The following is a 19,731-nucleotide window of genomic DNA, read 5'->3' as shown; positions in this document are numbered from 1 at the left end:
AAACTTAGCTTCATTCATTTTGCTCTGAATGACGTTTAATAACTTTAAAGTTTTTTAACATGAAGACTTTTCTTATACTTTTGTTTAAATGCTATTTGATTTTACTTTATCTTATTAAATACCCTTAGTACACCCTTAATGTGTCTATGTATTTTTTGCCTGCTTTTTAAGTGAGTTATTGAATTGATTTCTTTCTTTTTTTTTTATTTTTTTTTGTATTGAAGTAGAGTTAACTGCCAATGTTACATTAGTTTTGGGTGTACAAAACTGTGATTCCATACTTTTATAGATTATACAAAATACAAAGTTATTACCCTATTACTGTGTACTTTACACTATATCATTCTGACTTATTTATTTTATAACTGATAGGTTGAAACTCTTAGACCCTTCACCTATTTCACACATCCCCTCACACATTACCCTCTGGCAACTACTGGATTGTTCTCTGTGTCTGTGAATCTATTTCTGTTTTATTATATTTGTTTGTTTTGTTTTTCAAGTTCCACATATAAATGAAAACATACAGTATTTGTCTTTCTCTCTGTGACTTATTTCACATAAATAAGGCCCTTTAGGCCCATCCGTGTTGTCAAAATGGTAAAATTTCATTCTTTTTTATGGCTAATAATAACCCCATCTTCTTTATTTATTCATCTGTCAATGGACACTTAGGTTGCATCCATATTATGGCTATTGTATTGAATAAATATTGCTGAAATGAACATAGGAGTGTATTATCTTTTCAAATTAGTGTTTTCATTTTTCAGATAAATACCCAGGAGTGGAATTCCTGGATTGTATGGCAGTTCTATTTCTTTGTTTGTTTGTTTCAACTGTCACTTTATTTCAAGATGGTTGAATTAATTAAAAATTTAAACTACAACTTGATAATCTTTAGTCTGGTACCACATTTTATTCAAAGCAAACTGCTTATTCAGAAATGATCATGGAGCAATTCAATGCAGAGTAAGAAGGATGAGAGAAACATCTTACTGGCCAATAGACTGTTTTATTTCTTGCATTATATGAAACTCAAAATTTCATTTTTAGAAAAAGTCAACTCTAACTTCAGTAGACAGTGATATACAAAGATTCTGTCACATAGGCTAGTTTCCATTTAGTCAGTCAACTATTTCTATCTCTCTCAGTTGAGATAGATGCATTTACAGAACTGGCTGTGCTTTAGCCTTCTTTGTGAGCAGCTTTAGATGTGCAATGCACTTGTCAATTGTCTCCTCCTCCTGTGCAGAGATGCTCTGCACCACATGCTTCTCCATCCAGTCTATCATGTGCTCTTGTTCCTTTTGATGCATCATATTCTGCACAGAGATATGATAGTCCAGGCAATTCTTTATCTCCTTTTATACTGTATGCAACCGTTCCCGTTAAGTAACCTCCAAGGCCATAGCAATGTTATTCCTCTGGACATCAAAAAGGTAATGGAGCTTTTGAACCAGTGCCTGCTGTGACTTCTTCAGATGAATCGCATCCTGGATTTGTTTGATGGAAGACTGTTTTGCCTCTTCCAGTTGGGCAATTTTTGCTCATTGAGTTTATCAGCAAATTCCCCAATAGAGGCACCATATTTTTTAACTACATAGACAAGCAATCTTATTGTTGATATGGTGGAGAAAGTCTCTGGAATTATCACGTATATTTCTTTGGAGAGTAAATATAAGATAAGCCCAGTTCTGAGTATATAGGGTACTGTTACACCAGTTTCAGGATAAAGGAACTGGAAGAACTCCTCAGGGATCAGCCCAAAATGAAATTTTCCTCCATATTCAGGAAGAGGTGGTACAGGGGCAAGACTTGGCAGCCGTGTATGAAAGACCCTTGTTGCCTGTAATAAGCCTGGAATGAGGAGGGTTGTGCTCTTCAGAGAGGGGGCTGCTGCAGTGGCAGCAGGAAGTACCACCCAGTAGCATCTACACAGCAGCCTTGGCGCCCCAGTAACAGTTCTATTATTAATTTTTGAGGAAACTCCATAACGTTTTCACAATTGAGTATGATGTTAGCTGTAGGGTTGTCATAAATGGACTTTATTATATTGATGTATGTTCCCTCCACACAATTTTTGTTGAGAGTTATTTTTTATAATGAATGGATGTTGAATTTTATCAAATTCTTTTTCTGCATTTATTTAGATGATCATGTGATTTTTATCCTTTGTTTTGTTAATATGGTGTATTGCATTGATTGATTTGTGGATATTGCACCATCCTTGCATCTCTGAAATAAATCCCACTTGATGATGTATGAATCTTTTAATGTATTGTTGAATTTGGTTTGCTAATATTTTGTTGAAAATGTTTGTATCTGTGTTCATTGGGGATACTGGCCTGTGATTTCTTTTTTTTTTTTTTTTTTTTTGGTAGGGTCTTTGGTTTTATTATCAAGGTAATGCTGGATTTGTAGAATGAATTTGGGACTTCCCTGGTGGTGCAGTGGTTAAGAATCTATCTGCCAGTGCAGGGGACATGGGTTCGAGCCCTGGTCCTGGAAGATCCCACATGCTGTGGAGCAACTAAGCCTGTGTGACACAACTACTGAGCCTGCACTCTAGAGCCCATGAAGCATAACTACTGAGCCCATGTGCCACAACTACTGAAGACAGCACTCCTAGCACCCTTGCTCCACAATAAGAGAAGCCACATGATGAGAAGCCCTCACACCGCAACAAAGAGTAACCCCCACTTGCCACAACTAGAGAAAGCCCCTGTGCAGCAACAAAGACCCAATGCAGCCAATAAATAAATAAATAAAAGAAAATTTTAAAATATACATTATTTTAAAAATTATATGTTTAAAAAAAAAAGAATGAGTTGGAAGTGTTCCCTCCTCTTCAATTTTTTTAGAATTAGGTTGAGAAAAATATGTGTTAACTCTTCTCTTTAAATGTTTGGTAGATCTCCTGTGAAGCCATCTGGTTCTGAACTTTGTTTTATTGGGAATTTTTTGATTATGGATTCAATTTCAATACTAGATTTTCTATTTTTTCCTGATTCAGTTATGGAAGATTGTATGTTTCTAGAAATCTATCCATTTCTTCTAGGTTGTCCAATTCAATGGCATATAACTGTTGGTAGAATTTTCTTATGACTGTATTTCTGTGACATCAGTTGTAACTCCTCTTTCATTTCTAATTTTCTTTGCATTCTCTCTTTTTTTTCTTGATATGAGTCTGGCTAAAGGTTTATCAATTTTGTTTATCTTTTCAAAGAATCAGCTGTTAGTTTCATTGGTCTTTTCTATTGTTTTTGGTCTCTATTTTATTTATTTCCACTCTGATCTTTATTATTTCCTTTCTTCTACTAACTTCGGGCTTTGTTTTTTGTTTGTTTGTTTGTTTTCTAATTTCTTTAAGTGTAAATTTAAGTTGTTTATTTGAGATTTTTTTCTTGTTTCTTGAGGTAGGCTTGTATAACTACAAACTTCCTTATTAAAACTGCTTTTACTGCATCCCATCGATTTTGGAAAGTTGTGTTTCTATTTTCATTCATCTCAAGGTATTTTTGATTTTCTCTTTAACTTCTTCATTGACCCATTTTTTTTAGTAGCATGCTGTTTAATCTTCAAGTGTTTGAGGTTTTTCCAGTTTTCTTCCTGATATTGATTTCTACTTTCATAACATTGTTGTTGGAAAAGATGCTTGATATGATTTTAATCTCCTTAAATTTATTGAGACTTGTTTTGTGGCCTAGCATGTGATCTGTCCTGGAGTATCTTCCATGTGCACTTGAATAGAATGTATGTTCTGCTGTTTTGGATGGAATGTTCTGTAGATGTCTATTATGTCCATCTGGTCTAATGTGTCACTTAAGGCCAATGTTTCCTTACTGAGTTTCTGTCTGGATGATTTCTCCATTTTTGTAAGTGGAGTATTAGAGTCTCCTGCTATTATTACATACTGTCGATTTCGCCCTTTGTGTCTGTTAATATTTGCTTTATGTATTTAGATGCTCCTGTATTATGTCCATATATGTTTACAAATGCTATATCCTCTTTATGGATTGACCTTTTTATCATGATGTAATGCCCTTTTGTCTTTTGTTATAGCCTTTGCTTTAAAGTCTACTTTGTCTGATAGGAGTATTGCTACCCCAGCTAGCTTCTTTTTCATTTCCATTTACATAGAATATCTTTTTATATCCCCTCACTTTCAGTCCATGTGTGTGTTTAGCTCTTAAGTGAGTCTCTCGTAGGCAGCATATAGATGGGTCTTCTTTTTTATCCATTCAGCTATCCTGTGTCATTTGATTGGGGCATTTAGTCCATTTACATTTAAAGTGATTATTGAAAAGTGTGTATTTATTGACCTTTTGTTACTTGTTTTCTGATTGTTTTTGCAGTTTTTCTCTGTTCTTTTCTTCTTTTTTTTCTCTTCCCTTGTGATTTGATGATTTTCTTTAATGTCATGTTTGGGCTCCTTTCTCTTTTTGTGTGTGTATGTATTGTAGGTTTTGGGGTTTTTGTTACCATGAGGTATGTTTATATCTATATGTAGATTTTTAAAAATGTATATATACATATGTAAATATACATATATATTTAAGCCAATAGGTGTTTAAATTCAAATGCATTCTAAATGCTCTACATTTTTTACTCCCCCATCCAACTTTTATGTTTTTATATCATAATTTATGTCTTCTTGTATATCCCTTAACTACTTACTGCAGTTATAGTGATTTTATGACTTTTGTCTTTTAATCTCCCTACTAACTTTTTAAGTGGTTGATCTTTGCTATATATTTGCTTTTACCGGCAAGATATTTTTCCTTTGCATATAAACATATTTCTTATTATGGCCTATTATTTTCCACTTAAAGAAGATCCTTTAACATTTCTTGTAAGACCAGTTTAGTAGTGATGAACTCTTAGTTTTTCTTGTCTGGGAAACTCTTATCTCTCTTCAATTCTGAACGATAACCTTGCCTGAATGATATCCTGTGTTGTAGGTATTTTTCTTTTCAGTATTTTAACTATATCATGCCATTCCCTTTTGGCCAGCAAAGTTTCTGCTGAAAAACCAGCTGATTGCCTTAAGGAGTTCCTTTGTATGTGACTCTTTGTTTTTCTCTTGCTGTCTTTAAAATTCTCTCCTTAACTTTAAATTTTGCCATTTAAATTATGATATGTCTTGGTGTGGTTGTCTTTGGGTTCATCTTGTTTGGGGCTCTCTGTTCTCCCTGGACCTGGATGTCTGTTTCCTAGTGCAGGTTAGGGAAATTGTTCACCATTAAGTCATCTCATATATTTTCTGCCCCTTTCTCTCTCTCTTCTCTTTCTGGAACTACTGTAATGTGAATGTTAATATTCTTGATGTTGTCCCTAAAGTCCCTTAAACTATCCTCATTTTTTCAAATTTTCTTTGTACTGTTCTGATTGGGTGATTTCTACTATACTCTCTTCCAGATTGCTTATGCATTTTTCTCTATCATTTAATCTGCTTTTGATTACCTCTAACCTATTCTTCATTTTACTTATGGTATTTTTCAACTTTGATAAGTACTTTTTTAAACATTTTCTAATTTTCTGTTGAAATTCTCACTGTTCCCCAATTCTTCTTCCAAGTCAGTGAACATTTGTGTGGCAGTTCCTTTGAACTCTTTATCAGGTAAATTACTTATCTCCATATCATTAGTCCCCCATGCTGCCCCTCCCAGGGGATTTATCTTGCTCTTTCACTTGTAACATATTCTTGTTTTCTCATTTTGTTTGACTTTTTGTGTTTCTTTCTATAAATTAGACAAAACAGTTACCTGTCCCAGTCTTGAAGATGTGTCCTTGTGTAGGAGCAATGCTATGTAGACTGAGTGTGTCTGGTGGCTTTAGAAAGAGTGCTGGAGCTAAAGCAGGCCCCAGCTGGGGCCTTTTCTGGTGCATGCCAAGGCCACCACCTTGGTGTGTCTGGGGAAGGGATCTGGAGCTAGAGGGCTTAAAGCCAAAGCCTGGCACAGGCTGGGGCTTCTCCTGGGGTGCACCCAGGGCTGCTGCCTTGGTGGAAGGTGACTAGAGCCAGAGCCCAGCACCAGCTGGGGCTTTTCCCAGAGTGTGCTGGGAGCCACTACTTTGGCAGTGGTGTTGGAGCCAGAGCCTAGTGTGGGCTGGGGTGCATGCTGGAATAGTCATGGAAGGCTGGTTAGAGTGTCAAGCACTTTTCAATCTGATGCCTGTGTGCTGGGACTCAGAGCAAGTAAATTTGTGTGTGTGCCCTTTAAGAGTAGATTCTTAGTTTTCTACAGCCCTCTGGCTCTCCTGGTCCTAAGCCCTGCTGGTTTTCAAAACCAGTTAGGGGGGAGTTGTCTTTCATGTACTGATCTCAGGACTAGGGTGCCCATAGTGAACTCTAACCTCTCACTCCTTAGGGAGGATCTCCAAGTTTGAGATATCTCCTTTCACTTTATGTTGCCTACTGGGGGTATGGGTCTTGACTAAATTCCTTCTCTTCCCCTCGTACCTGTCTCAATGTGTGTTTTTCTTTTCTTTATATCCTTAATTGTAGAACAGCTGTTCTGCTAGTCTTTAGATCATTATCAGAGAGACTTTTTATATACTTACTTGTAGTTTTGATGTGTCAAAACTAGGAGGAGCTGAGCTCCCAGTCTTCCTTCTCTACCATCTTGATCCTGCCTCAGTGTGTCTATGTTGAAATGCTAGGAGGACTACTTAATTACTTTATTAAACTACTTTTCTCAGAAAAAAAAAAAAAGTCCTATTACATTGTATTTAGTTTCCCACCATAAATTTGTCCCCAAATTCTCTCTTTCCTAGTATTTACATTCTGGTATGTAAGACACAGGATACAAAGTTATTTTTCAACATTTTGAGTTTGTCCTGTTCTAAACATGTAAAATAATGAGGGAACTTCACATCCCAACTACTTACCCAAGGAATACCCAAGATTTTGTTTCATCTGTTTGTTTGTTCAGCTATTGTTTTCATTGATCCCTATCAGTTGTTTGGTTACCTGAAATCCTCTTACCAGCAGCCCTATGGCTTGATTGCTTGGTCAATCCCCTGAGTAAATTTAGGTGTATTGCCCAAGGAGAAAATGATGCCTCCCTCATTCTCACCTAACAAAAGAAGGAGTTATGCCAGTCCAAGTTATTGTAAATTGAGACAGGGTATAAAAATCCTGAAGTGATTCTAGCACCTAGAGATGAGCTATCTGTCTTACCTTGAAGCCCTGAAACTTCTGAGTATTTTGCTTAGCTAGAGGTTGTGGCCAGCACCATGGACTGTAGGCTGCTAATAACCCATATAATTTTGTTGCATATACAAATTACAGTCATTTGTAGAGTACTATAAAAATATTTTATTCTTTATGTTTAAAAACCTATAAATGTATTGTTTGTTAGTATAAATATTTTATTATGAATTTGTTTTTTATGTTCATCCTTTATATCCTGGAATCACTACAGCACAAACTATTATATAAACTCAGCTATATGGATCAACTATACTTACCCAACTACTTGAAAATATCTAATGTACTGATGGATTTTATTTTAGGCTTTTCTCAAAGCAGATTCAAATGTTATTTTCTACCTTTGCCAATCTTTGGACATTTTAGCATTACTGCTTTACAAGAATCGCCTTCATCTTAAATAGCTATAAATTATTAGCCCATTAATTGGATGTGATAAAGAACTTCCATCAGTTAAAAATATAAATCTTATTGACACGGGGACACAAGAATTATTCATTTGAATATTGCCAGCTATTACCCTTCACACATACATCAGAAAGCTGTGTTCTCACTCTCTAATTTAAATGCAATTGATAATTAAAATGTAATCTTAAAGTGTGACCAGAATTTATATTTCTGTAAATTATTTAAGTCACAAACATCAGAGGACTATATAACTAAAATGGCATCTATTTCACGCATTATGAATAAAAATTTATATTTCCAGGTATCAGCAGAAAGAAAGCAAATATGTACTTTATACAGATGTAAATTAAAATCTAGCAATCCTTTCACCAAAGGACATGTCCGCAGGATATATCAAATCATGAAGTGTGTGGGTACACTCATTATCTCATGGGAATTAACCATCTGGCACATGATATCCTCACTGGTTTGAAAGAAAAATAGGTCTTTTTAAACAAAACGCTCTCCATTCAGTATGCAGAACAGTCATTAATAGAATACTCACTGTTGGGTTGAAACACAAGGAAATAAGATCTGGGGCATAGAACAAGTCATCCTTAAAAAGTTATTAGAATCCCAGTGACATTGATAAAAGACCACACAACAACATTTTGCCTAACCAAAGATTTGACGACAAATAAGACAGCTGTATATGAAATAGAGGTTCTACTCATTACCACCTACAGGAGTTTATATTAACTATAATATAGTTATATTATAGTTAATATAAACTAACTGCTAACTATATAACTATCTGTGTACTTATACTTATAATAATACCTATATAGCTACTTATATGCCTGTAGTAGGATTCTATAGATTAACATCTGCTCCTTCCACCCATGGACCTAGCTTTGGAAAACTGTGCTCTGCTGATTGAACCTAAAATGTACCTGTGCTAATAAGCAGTCCAATTTTATTTGAATCTCTCTGGTACTCCACTACCAACCAAAGCAGCAACCTAACTCTTTCTCACCCCAAATAAATGGAATAGGTAGAAATGTTTATAAATGTAAAATAATTTACCCTAAAATTCCCATATTAAGACACAGTACACTGTAACTCTGAGTAATATAAATTATGGAATTTTATATACACTATTAATTAAAAACCACAAAAAATAAACATTTGCTCCATTACAAAACCAATTCTTATTACTCTATAATAGGGAGTCACAGTAGGGGGATGTCATCATCTGTTTTTTAAGCATTACTTGAGTGTCTCCTATGTATTCAAGCTTCCATTTTGAGGCTCAAAGAGAATATAAAAGAAGTAAAGTATGTTGTCCAGGAATTTACCATGTAATTAGGGCAGAAACCTACACATATATGAGTCAACTTGGAAATAATTCTAAAGTTACATGCAAGTTTAAGAGAGTATATATTATGATAAAATAAAATACCAAAGTTTAAGTAAGGTAAACTTAATAAGCAAATGCTTCTTATACCCAGGGAACCTTAATATGAGCTTTGAAAGAAATGGAGACTTTGGTTGAAGGATAGAAAATAGAAAGAATTATAAGAGAATAGGTAAGGACTGGAGGAGAGAAAATTACTTCCCTTGTTAGAATAGAAGACCCTGTAGGAAGAGTGAGATGTGAGTTGGGAAAGATACATTGGGGTTAATGGAGATCCTGATAACTGCATAATGGATTTGAAGAAATAGGAAGTCACTGTAAATTCATGAGCCAAGCGGCACTGTGACAGAGAGCTCCTGGAAGCAATATACAAACTGGAGTCCAATAGAAAGAGACTGAATATAAAAGGCATGAGGACAAGGCAGTTCATATTTGATTTTATATAAATGGTCAAGATCCCATGGCTCCCAAACATTCACAGGGTAATCTGTGGAATAAACTACATACCACATGATCAGAAGGGAAAACAGGGAACATATAAGAGGAATAAAAAGACAGGCCTCTTCCCAACCTTGACTATCCTCATAGTACTTGCTTATTATTATATGAAAAGTCTACTTTTCACCCTGCTTTGAATGCTTAAATGAGCCCAGCATTTCAGTTAAGTCCTGAACCCCCAAAATTAATCTGGGTTCATATCACATTCCATCCTAGTTATACTACTCCTCTTTTCTTGGTTCCCTCAAACCCTCTCTCCATTTACTGTGAATTTTCCAAACCCCACTTTCATTTTGAGTGTTTATATTGGCTCTCACTCCCTTACTGGCTCTCTGGATTAATACTCTGATTTTAATCTTACCATCCCAACTCTCACCTTAGAGCCTTTCCTCTAGTTGGAAGCCTCAACTTCTGAGCACCATACACACTTGAGATTGGGGTCCTTGTCTATTTTGTGCCCAATTATATCTTATATCTAGCTGGCTTTACACAAATAATTATAATCTGAAGATTATAGCAAAAAGGGAATTTGGACAGTCTGTGATACCAAATCCACTTTTAAAAATATTTTATTTTATTAATCATTTTAGCCTCCTATGCCCTCAAACTAGAGAAATTTTATACTGTTTCTGGAACCAAATTTATTAATCCACAGAGCTTCAGACAAAGCCCTCCACTTTTGGAATTCAGAGCAGTGTCCTATGATAATTCCTTCACAAGCTAAGACGTGGAAAGTTTGGTAACCACACAGAAGATTGAGATTATCTTCACACTTACCTACTTGACACCTCATTTGGTGTAAATCTAAAGGACAGTTTCGTAAAGAGCATCACATGCCTCACTGTCCAAATTCCTAACGAAAGCTTCTTTAAGTGAGACTTCCTCCCTTTGCATTTTGTGCTTTACCTTGGAGAATCCCCCCCCAAACACTTACAAGATGAGATACATTTTAGGTACTGAAATATGTCAAGTCTTAACCCCAGGTGGTATGGCAGTCATAGGCATTTCACAATTGAGAAAAATCATTAATTTTTAATAATTTTGCTGGTGGCAACTGTCTTTTCTTATTGTTGTTAGATTATTCTTTTCCCTCCCACTCACATTTATATACCATTCTTTAACTCCAGTTTTAAAACAAAACACCACAACTTTTGAAAACACAGTTGAGAACATTTGACCACTTGGTACACAGAACTACCTAGCAGTAGCCCTTCCCCACCCCCTTGCTAAAAGTCCTAGATTGGGCACAAACTTTAAAACCTCAGGGGACTTCCCTGGTGGTCCGGTGGGTAAGACACAGCACTCCCAATGCAGGGGGCCCAGGTTCGATCCCTGGCTGGGAACTAGATCCCACATGCATGCCACAACTAAGAGCCCACATGCTGCAACAAAGAGTCTGCATGCCACAACTAAAAAGTCTGCATGCCACAACTAAGACCTGGCACAACCTAAATAAGTAAAATAAAATCTCAGATATAGAGACAATTCTACCAGGTATTGGCTGTTCTGGAGTGGATATAAAAAGCAGTGCTCTGAATACCACATTAGAGGCAGGAATTTTGAAGGCTGAAAACCTACCCTCCTTTATTAAATAATTTATTTGTTCGACCACCACTTACTTGTACTTTTAAGAACCAAAAATATTTTTTTCCTACAAGGTATTTTTTAATATACTTTAATTTTTAGAACAGTTTAAGGTTCACAGCAGTATTGAGCAGAAAGTATAGAGATTTCCCCTACACCCTCTGCCCCAATCCATGCATGGCTTCGCCCATTATCAATATCCCCCACCAGATGTAGGTTTACAACTGATAAACCTACATCAACACATCTTTATTACCCAGAGTCCATAGTTTATATTAGGGTTTACTCTTGATGTAGTACATTTTATGGGTTTAGACATATATATATAGTGACATGAATCCACCATCATAGTATCATACAGTACAGTTTCACTGTTCTAAAAACCCTCTGTGCTCTGACTATTCATCTGTCCCTCACCCCCACCCCTGGCAACCATTGATATTTTTACTATCTCCAAAGTTTTGCCTTTTCCAGAATGTCATATAGCTGGAATCATACTGAAAGATGTTTTTTAATTTATCCCTTCCACACTTCCATGTGTGAGTGTGTGTGTGTGTGTGTGTGTGTGTGTGTGTAGCAACAGACTAATATTATAATGTAACACCAGCCTCCCCACTTCAGCTCTGAGGACATTGAGAAATAGCAAAACGGAGATTATCCTACTCATTCAGAGCACGAACAAAAGACATATTATTAAATAATGGAAGACCTTGGATTGCTGAGCTTATAGTACATCCCTGATACTCACTGCTCTGCCCAAAATTAAAAACTGTCCATTAGTAGAAAAATGATAAATGGGGTTGCTAGTGCCCTGTCATTCTGACAGAAACTGTTATCCAGGTAAAAAAAAATAATCATTTTATGCAAAGAATGACCCATCCCCAAGCGACTGCCTAATTACTGTGCCCCAGATTTCAAATAATGATGAAAACTATCAGGATCCTTTCCAAGAGTTGATATCCACTTTAATCAGGGGTTTCAACCTAGATGTGGTACAGTTTTCTGTATCTTTATCCTTTTTTAGCAATTAAGATAATCTGGATGTAAGGGCTGGCAGGGATGAATCCACCTGAGTCCCCCAAGTGATTGAGCTTGTCAAGCAAATGTACAGAGAGGGTTAAGCCAAAGGTTTTATAGAAATCTCCTGTAGCTCCACCAGGGCCAAGAACTTTCTCTTGGGGAAGATTTTTAATTACTTCATCTATTTCTGAAAGTAAAGGGGAATCAAGTAATTCCCCAGTCTTCTGCAAATCACCTAGACAACTTGGAAGGAATGAGAACTGTTTATCTGTTCATGATATTGAGTTCTAATTTCTATATCACTCTTCATCTTATTTTTGAAATAACTTACTAAGGAGCCCTGGGCTTGTGTTTGTCTTTTTCTCCTTTGGGCACCTAACTTCTATCATAGTTAGGAGTTTATTTTCAAAGCTCTCATCCTCCCACTGGTGTAGGTATTGCCTAGCTGAGTGATGGATATCTTCACTTTATGGATTATGAGTGAGTTCAGAGCTGGTGGGTTGAAGGAAAAGTCTGCTTATGACTTTTGGCAGAGGTTATTCTCCAAGTCTGGATTCTGCCTTTATTTCCTAGAAAGGTTGTTTTCTCAATCAACCTTTCCCATGTATATTTTTTATTGAACAGAGAACAGAAGTCACAAAATTGAAGCAAGAGAGCAGACAATGTTCAAGAAAACAAACAGCTATCATAAATTCTTTTGGGAAATAGCTGTATACAAGTAAATCTGATAAATGAAATATAGATTATTAATTTTCACACCAGTAGAAACATTTTAACTGTGGTTAATTTGTGTTATCCAGTGTGTTTTATGACAATTTTGGGAGCTAGACCAGGTAATCCATTTTACAAAATCTACTTTCATTCATCTAAGGACCCTGAAAGCTTCATGTAATAAACATTTCAATTTGCTAAGAAGACACTCACGTTGATAAATTAGGAGTTTCTCAAATGACAATGTTTTGAGATTTTTAAAAAATCTTTAAAGTAGATCATAACTAGATCTAAATCCAACCAAGCTATAACTATACAAGACACGAAGATTCTTTTTTATAGGTTTTCCCTCTAAATAAATTAGTGGCAAGCCTTGTAGCCCTTGATTTAAAAACATTTATTTTTCAAAATACAGTATTATCTATTTCAAAGTTTAGGTCCCCATTCAAGTATTTCATAGCATATCATACATTTTTATTTATTGTCAAACATTGTTATTTTCATTTTTTTTAATCTTCAACTTTCAAATTCAATCCTAACTTCTTAAAGTCATGTCATATTTTACGTTTTAAGTTTTGTATTATTATATAGACTCTCAAGCTTAAACTCCTTCTAGCTATTTATCTGTTATGTATTTTTATGATCATTATTAATAAAATTAATTGAATTCTGTAACATTTTAAAGTAAATTATAATGAGCTTCTTCAGATACTTGGCATTGGGCCTCCAAAATTTGTTCTGTGTTTTCCAAGTTGTTTAGACAGCAACTTGATCAATATGGTAATTTTCTGGAAACTCTCTTCTTATTATAGTTGATTATTTTTAATTAACTCAAATTTAGTTGCTAATCTGTTATAATCCCTAGCATAAGTATGTCTTTTCCTAGTAAGCTAGCATTGATAGAATTTCTGGGCTCTGTTCTCCTATTTAGACCTAGGAAATCACTAATTATGTGTCCCCCTGGGTGCAGAAGGGAAAATTAAAAGACTTGCAGTGTACTTCTTCATAAACTTGGAAATTTGCCCTTCATCAAAGACCTTTAAGAAGAAAAGGTTGGAGCATCTTTGCTAGAAATGCCAGTTTATAGTTCTGGTGATGAATGATCTTAGATTTTTCCAGATATATACTATTTGAAATACTCTGTCCTGTTGTCTGATCATATGTCTTTAATTTCGATTTAGAAAATATGATCACTTCTGACTTATCATCAGAACCTACTCTTAAAGTACAATTCCCCAAAATTCCTGACTCTCCAAACCTCATCTAGGACAGAACCATGTAACACCTACTAATTTATAGAAGACCACTAAGTTCCAAGAAAGAGAAAAATCTAAATGTGCCTTTTAGTAAGGTGGTCCTTGCTCATCATAGAATTTCTTGGGAGCTAACAAATCTAGGTGTTGTATAATAATCACAACTTACATTCATAAAGTTTTTTTTTTAACTCATTTATTTATTTTTGTCTGCATTGGATCTTCATTGCTGAGCATGGGCTTTCTCTAGTCGTGGCGAGCGGGATCTACTCTTCACTGCAGTGTGCAGGCTTCTCATTGTGGTGGCTTCTCTTGTTGTGGATCACGGGCTCTAGGTGCATGGGCTTCAGTAGTTGTGGCTCGCAGACTCTAGAGCCCAGGCTCAGTAGTTGTGGCCAACGGGCTTAGTTGCTCTGCGGCATGTCGGATCTTCCCAGACCAGGGATCAAACCCATGTTCCTTGAATTGACAGGTGGATTCTTAACCACTGCACCACCAGGGAAGTCCTTCATGAAGCTTTTATAGTTTATAACACACTATCAGCTCACCTAAGCCTCACATCTCTTTGAGACAGATATTATGACCTCCAGTATACAAAGGAGTATATTACTTAACTCTAGCAATTAAGTCCAAGACTTGGACTCTCCTCTTCTCCTCGCTGCTTTTCCATGACCCCACAGTTCTTTCTGGATTCTACTTCTTTGGGTATTGCAGACAATGGTTATGAACATGCAGTGACCCTTTCCTGAAGCAGGAAGTTTGCATAAATAGCCTGGCCCAGTGTCTGCACAACATCTCACTAAAAAAAAAAAAAAAAACCAAAAAACAGCAACTCAAATCCATTCTCTCTGACAATAATGCAGATTCTCTCTGACAATAAGGCAGATCTTTGTTTTAAGTTTCCTTAAAGAGTACTGTAGTAGTTTCACACAGTACTTCACATAGAAAACCTTCTTAGATTTTTCTCCTTAGACACTATTTTCTTCCCCTAGAATTTCAAACTCAAAGCTCCTGCTAAAACCTTTTTCTATCCCTGACCATCCCCCTCAACCCCCATAATTTTTATGACATCTTTCTATTGCCTTTCTCTTCACCCCTCACTTCCTCCATCTCTCCTGCCATCTCTTCCCATCACTAAAGCTTTTTTTATCCACTAACCTGCCTAGTGGGCCACTGAAAGTATTGAAAGATTCCTGAAAGTCTTGTTTTTTTCTTACCCTCACAGGTTTTCTTCGCAGAAAATCTTGTTGAGAGTTCATCTCAATAACAATAGTACTTTGTAGGAGGGAACAAAGAGAGGAAATTTAACGGTTGGGGAGTGTTTATTTTATGCCATGTCCTGATGGGCAGTGTGAAGTGGTAGAAAACTAGATTTAGATTAAGATTGCTCCACCTATCAGCTGTGTGATCTTGGTCAAGTTGTTTATTTTCTATTTTGCCTCAGTTTCACTTGTAATACTGTTTTGAGAATGAAAAGATATAATGTATGTCATTTGCCTGGTGTATAGACACTAAATAAAGTGTATTTTTGTAATGGCATAAAGTAAAGTTTGCAAAAGAGGAAAATGAGTTTTTCAGAAATTTAATACTGAACCTAGGTCACAAAACTCATAAATAACAAGGCCAAGAAGAGAGCTCAGTGGATACCAAGTGACGAGGAACAGTGTGTTGACACTACATTCATTTAGTGCAAGAGGTGTTCAGTAGTAAACTTCCCATATGGAGAGTTAATTTTTGCCAAAGATCTACCTTTCTGAAACTTCACCCAAGAAGTTTTCATTTGGGTTTAGATCAGCAGTTCACATGTTTGATCATCAATATTACTTCTGTTCTCCTTTATGCCCCATGACAACAAAAGTGCACGCAGTTACATATGATAGGACAACTGAATTCAGTACTATTTTTCTTGTCACAGTTCTGCTTTCTCTGATAGCTTGAAAGTTATGATTGTCTGGACAACTTTCAAAATATTTAAAACAAGCTTTCATTTCAACTGAAAAGAAATCAATCAATTCATCTGAACTGATGGGAATAGCAGGGCTCCTGGAGTTTCCTTTATGCCTAGAACAAGGTCAAAATACAGAATATTCTTGTTTGACTTAACTGCCTTCAAACATACTTAATGGTATCTATTTTATAAAGATTATTTGTTGCTAAACCCATTGATATTTACATTTTTTAAACATCTTCATTGGAGTATAATTTCTTTACAATGGTGTGTTAGTTTCTGCTTTATAACAAAGTGAATCAGCTATACATATACATATATCTCCATATCTCCTCCCTCTTGCATCTCTCTCCCACCCTCACTATCCCACCCCTCTATGTGGTCACAAAGCACTGAGCTGATCTCCCTGTGCTATGCAGCTGCTATATTTACTTTTTTTTTAACTATAAGGCAAGACAAATTTGATCAAGAACAATTTTCTTGAAAGCAATTTAAAATCCATTGATAATAATAAACCCTTTTATTGAACATTATCTCCTCAACACCCCAAGTTTCTGATCAAGGAAATGGATGTCAGTCTTAGGCAAACTTTAAAACACTTAAAATTTGACTCAACCATTTCTCTCCTCAACTTTTGAACTCAATGTGTTATGGCACATTTATTTTTTCTTCTCTGACAGTAAGACATTATTATTATGTAGGTGCATTTATCATAAGATCTTATTCCTCTCAGAGCTATCTGACTTTCAAAAGAGGACAACGAAAAAGTCTATGTTTAATTCAAATAATAGATGGTACCAAAGGAGACTAAGCATTTTGAAAGCATTATCATTTAAAAAGGACTTTTACATATGGTATCACTTTTGTTCCTCTGGGTAGCCATATGTAGATGGTATTATTATTCTTTTATCCCTTTTTTTCCAAATAAGCATGCTGACACCTCAGAGATAAAATGAGTTGGCCATGTGGTCAAATAGTTCAAATACAGACCCTCTTACCCCAGAGACCACACTCTTCTCACTATATAATGACCAGCCTCCCCTCACATGAAATGTCATTTCCAGAAACTAGTGGGTGAAGCACAGGGGAACTTGAGAACAAAACAATGTAATCAATAACAAAACAATCAATAAATTGATTTATAAATAGTGGAAAATTCTATGTTGATACTATCCATGGTGCATCCATCCAACAGTTGTTTTGTTACACTTAAATCAGAAAATAACAGAACTGTGGTTCTGCCAGAGAGAGGTAGAAGATGCCATGAATGTTTGGGACTTCTTTTGCTCTGCAAGGAAAATATTTGTTGATCAGTTTCTTCTAGGGCTACCTAGAAGAAACAAGAAGCTGACATAATAAAACAATACCTACATTTAGCTAGCTTTATTTGACAGATTAGGGAGCTAGGATGTGATCAGTATACAGGTTGACCTCTGAGATTACTGTGACAAATAAACTCAATTCCTCTCTTTTCTTCTTTATTCCCTCATCTCCATTCTCTATGATAAAACAAAGATTTTGTCTAGAATTCTGAGATAGCATTTTATTATAAAATTACTACAAACTCAATGCAGAAAATTTTTCAAATACAGAAAAATAAAGTATTCAAATCACCTTACATCCTACTACCCAGAGATAATCACAGTTAACATATCGATACACTATACAGTTGACCCTTGAACAACACAGGTTTGAACTGCACAGATCCACTTACACGCAGATTTCTTTCACTAAATAAGTTCTAAAGTACTATAGGATCCATGATGGATGAATCTGAGGATTCAAAAACATGGATACGAAGGGCTTATAAAGTTTTACATGGATTTTCAACTTCAAAGAAAGTTGGAGCCCTGTGTTGTTCAATGATCAACTGTATATCTTTCAAATAGCTTTTTTCTTTAAAATATTACATTACACATATAGCTTTATATATAATTGTTATCACTTAGTATAGTGTAACTTTTCACTTACAGAAATTTGTGTTAAATTGATTGAATATATGGTCCAAATTTTTCATGCCATCCTGTGTTCGTTCTTGTTCTTGTACCTTCACACACTGACCCTCGGCTTGGCCATGTGACTTGCTTAGGCCAGTGGACTGCAGCATATTTGTAGCAAACAGATCCAAGTCAACAGAATTTCCCTTCAGACCTCTCTATAGACTTTGAGAGGTGGTTGTTTTAAGCAAATAGATTTGGGGGTAGCTTATTAGGCAGCAATTGTTAACTGATACAACATTCTATAATAGATACACACACATGCTAAATTTATTCTTCGCCCTTCTATTATTCTATACAGATCAACCAGAGTGATTGTCTTAAAATGGAAATAAAATCATGTTATTTCCTTTGTAAAACATTTCAATCACTTCCTCACTGCTTTGGAATACAATCCAATCAACTCAGCATGGCCTATAAGCCCTGGCTAATCCACTCCTGCCACTCATCCAGCCTTATTGCTTGGTTCCTCCCCCTCATGCACCACATTCCAGCCACACAGATCTTTTTAAAATGTCTCTTCCCCACAGAGCCATTGTACAGGGTGTTATCTCAACCTGGAATGCTGACTGTGTGCCACTGCTCATCCAACAGCTCTGATTTTAAATATCATCAACTCAAAAAAAAAGCTTTCTTGATGATGCTATCTAAAGAAGTGTCCTTCAACCTCCAGTTATTTTCATCCTCACATTTCTCTCTTAGCACTTGTCACAATAATAAACACTTCATTTATTAGCTTAGTTGCTTCTTGTCTCTCTACCTTTCTTGGTCATAAAATCAATGAGGACAGGACCATGTCTGTTTTATTCACTGTGCTATCCCCAACATCTATCTGAATATCCAGAAACCTGTGGGTTCAACATATTTTGGGTAAATGTATGAAAATTTATACCAAAATTAAATTTAAAAGTACCCTATTATTGGACACACAGGCAGTTTTTATATGTATATATTTGACACATATGCTACATATTTATCAAAGCTTTTAAAAATCAGCAAGAAAAAATGCTCAACATGATAAATGTAATTAACACTGCTGTGTGTTATACATGAAAGTTGTTGAGGGTAAATCATAAACATTCTCATCACAAGGCAAATTTTTTTTTCTATTTCTTTAATATTGTATCTGTATAAAATGATAGATGCTCACTAAACTTACTGTGGTAATCATTTCATGATGTATGTAAGTCAAAACATTATGCTGTACACCATAAACTTATACAGTACTGTGCATCAATTATATCTCAATAAAACTGGAAGGAAAAAAAAATCAATGAGAAAAAAAGATAGAAACACAAAAGAAAATCAGAGAAGAATGTGACAGGCAATTTCATTAATAAGAAAAAGAAATACAGATGATTAAAAGCATATATATAAATATCATACCTCAATAGAACTTAAAAGTAAAATGTTATACAAAACATTATCTAATATTATTTATAATTTGAAAAAATGTAAACAATTACATTGCAACAATTCAAGAATAAGCACTCTTATACCCAGCTGACTCAAGCATAGATGGATGTAATTTTTCTGGAGGCTTCATAGATATGAGATATTATGTGTATTAAAAATATGCGATTCTTTGACCTTACAATTCCACTTCTGTGAAGTTATCTTAAGGAAATAGTAATGAAAGGTTACCACCATTGTAAAACCTACCCATATACTGATGAAGTGACAGCCAAGACTCTGCCCTGCAC

At 35.5% G+C, this 19,731-nt stretch overlaps 1 pseudogene across 1 annotated transcript in view; it reads right to left on the bottom strand.

The window, feature by feature from the left end:
- Nucleotides 1-1,109: 1,109 nt before the first annotated feature.
- LOC308630020 (ATP synthase F(0) complex subunit B1, mitochondrial-like) overlaps nt 1,110-19,731 on the bottom strand; it is a 64,071-nt pseudogene continuing 45,449 nt past the window's right edge. The window contains exon 3 of the transcript in view: nt 1,110-1,964. The product of the transcript in view is annotated as an ATP synthase F(0) complex subunit B1, mitochondrial-like (transcript). The remainder of the gene's footprint in view (nt 1,965-19,731) is intronic.

The sequence above is a fragment of the Mesoplodon bidens genome (assembly GCF_964165515.1).
Source record: "Mesoplodon bidens genome assembly, chromosome: 16".
NCBI lineage: Eukaryota > Metazoa > Chordata > Mammalia > Artiodactyla > Ziphiidae > Mesoplodon > Mesoplodon bidens.
This window is presented reverse-complemented; position numbering and strand designations above follow the sequence as displayed.